The sequence below is a fragment of the Triticum urartu genome, chromosome 3, assembly GCF_003073215.2.
Source record: "Triticum urartu cultivar G1812 chromosome 3, Tu2.1, whole genome shotgun sequence".
Classification (NCBI taxonomy): domain Eukaryota; kingdom Viridiplantae; phylum Streptophyta; class Magnoliopsida; order Poales; family Poaceae; genus Triticum; species Triticum urartu.
The window spans coordinates 198761847-198765482 of NC_053024.1; positions in this window are offsets into that span (position 1 = coordinate 198761847).

The window sequence follows — 3636 nt, forward strand, 5'->3', positions numbered from 1 at the left end:
GCAAACTTCATCCACATATATTAGGTGTTCATCAGGATGCTTTGTTCCATCTCCTGTAAAAGGATTAGCTAGCAGTTTTTCTATCATACCCGAAGGATACTCATAAGGAATTTCATTTTCAATAGGTTCAGTAGGTTGAGGAGAAACTCTTTGCTCTACTGGTCGGGGTGAAGATACCCCGAACAAGCCCCTCAGAGGATTACTTTCCATAGTAACAAGTGACAGTAAATTTCAGCACACTATATAAAATTTTCCTTACCAAATTCCACCTACCAAAGGCGCTTCACTCCCCGGCAACAGCGCCAGAAAAGAGTCTTGATGACCCAAAAGTATAGGGGATCTATCGTAGTCCTTTCGATAAGTAAGAGTGTCGAACCCAACGAGGAGCAGAAGGAAATGATAAGCGGTTTTCAGCAAGGTATTCTCTGCAAGTACTGAAATAAGTGGTAACAGATAGTTTTGTGATAAGATAATTTGTAATGAGCAATAGGTAACAAAAGTAAATAAAGTGCAGCAAGGTGGCCCAATCCTTTTTGTAGCAAAGGACAAGCCTGGACAAACTCTTATATAAGGAAAAGCGCTCCCGAGGACACATGGGAATATCGTCAAGCTAGTTTTCATCACATTCATATGATTCGCGTTCGGTACTTTGATAATTTGACATGTGGGTGGACCGGTGCTTGGGTGCTGTTCTTACTTGAACAAGCATCCCACTTATGATTAACCTCTATTGCAAGCATCGGCAACTACAACAAAAGTATTAAGGTAAACCTAACCATAGCATGAAACATATGGATCCAAATCAGCCCCTTACGAAGCAACGCATATACTAGGGTTTAAGCTTCTGTCACTCTAGCAACCCATCATCTATTTATTACTTCCCAATGCCTTCCTCTAGGCCCAAATAAAGGTGAAGTGTTATGTAGTCGATGTTCACATAACACCACTAGAGGCTAGACAACATACATCTCATCAAAATATCGAACGAATACCAAATTCACATGACTACTAATAGCAAGACTTCTCCCTTGTCCTCAGGAACAAACGTAACTACTCACAAAGCATATTCATGTTCATAATCAGAGGGGTAATAATATGCATAAAGGATCTGAACATATGATCTTCCACCAATTAAACCAACTAGCATCAACTACAAGGAGTAATTAACACTACTAGCAACCTACTAGCACCAATCCTGGACTTGGAGACAAGAATTGGATACAAGAGCTGAACTAGGGTTTTGAGATGAGATGGTGTTGATGAAGGTGTTGATGGAGATTGCCCTCTCCCGATGAGAGGAGCGTTGGTGATGACGATGGTGATGATTTCCCCCTTCGGGAGAGAAGTTTCCCCAGCAGAACAGCTCTGCCGGAGCCCTAGATTGGTTCTGCCAAGGTTCCGCCTCGTGGCGGAGGAGTTTCATCCCGAAAGGTTGCTTCTGGGTTTTTTTCTTGACGAAAGACTTCATATAGCAGAACCTTGCCTATTGGTCCGCCTCATTTCAACGAGCAGGGAAATGGTTCTCTTCGTCCCTCGCCCTTGGTACCAACGTTGTTGCCAACATAACTGACATGCTATCCTCTGACATACCTTTCTATCTTGATCGTGCACCTATTAGCGCTTTCCTGCTTTCAACCCACATGGTGGGCCCATAACCCATAGGCCCCAGGATCGAAACCTGACTCTCCTGTACACCCTGTTGCCAGAATTATTCCTAGAGCTTGACTTCGTATGTAATTCACGGGCCACCTGCCTAGTGATCTATTCTGGTATTAGATGCAATACTTATTCCCATTGCTCTGAACCCCTTTCACATTTCGTATCAGGCAATGAACGGTTGCCTATGCGCTTGAAACTTCTACTTTGCACCTTCTTACCTTGCTCTCGATAATTTCTTAAGTTTCAATTCGAGAGTTACCTTTCGCCACATCCCCCGATATTATCTACCAGATAGACAACCTTGTAGAGGTCCGTTCTCCCGGAATACCCCCCTTATTATTTCGTAAGTATGATGGAGTTCCCGAAGAAAGGACGACAACTTCATCATGATGCATTGGTGCATAGGTATGAAGAAATCAACGCTATGGATCGACCTCTTTGAGAATAGCAACCAAGACCGATAAGATTCGTTAGAATTTCGTAACCAGACCTTTCCCCCTTATCCCACCTCTTAAATCTCAGGACGAGATTTCTTGTAGTGGAAGAGATTTGTAACACCCCGGTAGTCAATCTACAGTAATCACACACTAATGGTGCGATGTCATCACATTTAATTTTTCTAAACCTCACTTTGATCCTAACCCGATTCAAATTCAAATTTAAAGTAAAGTCAAATAATTAAAATTTTAATAAGGTAAATTAAAAATGTAGGTTGGGTTGAAAATATTTACTAGCTAATTTTCATGTAAGAGTTAACATTTTCCAAAGTATATAAGTGCCCCTAAAGATTTTTGAAACTGGCCCATAAGCTTTTTATTGAAATAATGTGATTTAAATAAATAGGTAAAATATTCAAAATTAGTTGAAACTTGTTGGACTATCCCAAAATACTGTCTAGAATTGATGTGATACTTTGCACATTTAACTGAAATCATTTAGTACCTAAACTAAATACAAAACAATAGTTAAAGTAGAAAACGGAAAAAAAGTAAAAAGTAAAAGAACCCCCATGGCCAAATGGGCCTCAGCCCAGCCGGCTGGCCACAGCCACCCCAGGCAGGCCAGGCCAGCCCCCCACCAGCTGCCTAACCCTAGGCCTCACCCACTCTCTCCCGCATGATCCCCACTCTCCACCATTCCCTCCCTACGCTGTCAGCCACAACGCGCGTACACACACACTCACGCCGACGCACGAAGGATGGCTCCCCTGTTCGACCCCTCCTCCCACACGCCCGCGCCCGATGCAAGCCGCCGCCAGCGCCACACTCCTCCGTGTCCCTCCTCTCCCTCGCGCGGCGCCCGCCTGGAGTCGCGGCCTCGCCTTGTCGTCGTCCGACGCCTCCCGTCAGAGCCACCTCGCCGGACCGCTCCGCCGTCGCCCCCTCAACTTGGCTCCAACGAGCCTCGCCGCCCGATCCCCTGCACCGCCTGTGAGCATCGGCCCTCACCTTCCCCCCCCCCTCTGCTCCCGTCGTCGATTCCGGCTCCGCCCGAGCGTCCAGCGCTCCACCTGACCCCCCTGTTGCGCACTCGCGCGCGCCTCCACCGTTACTGCTGCACTTGCCGCTGCTATGCCCACGCCCCTCCTGGCGAGCCTCGTCGCCGTTCCTACTACTACCGTGGTTTGCGGCGCGACGTGATAACCCACAAGTATAGGGGATCGCAACAGTTTTCGATAAGTAAGAGTGTCGAACCCAACGAGGAGCTAAAGGTAGAACAAATATTCCCTCAAGTTCTATCGACCACTGATACAACTCTACGCACGCTTGACATTCGCTTTACATAGAACAAGTATGAAACTAGAAGTACTTTGTAGGTGTTGTTGGGTAGGTTTGCAAGATAATAAAGAGTACGTAAATAAAAAGTAGGGGCTGTTTAGATAAAGAAACAATAAAGTAATTATAGCGAGTGTGGAAAATTGGTGGTAGGAGTTGCGAAATTGTCCCTAAGCAATTGACTACTTTACTAGACCGATAG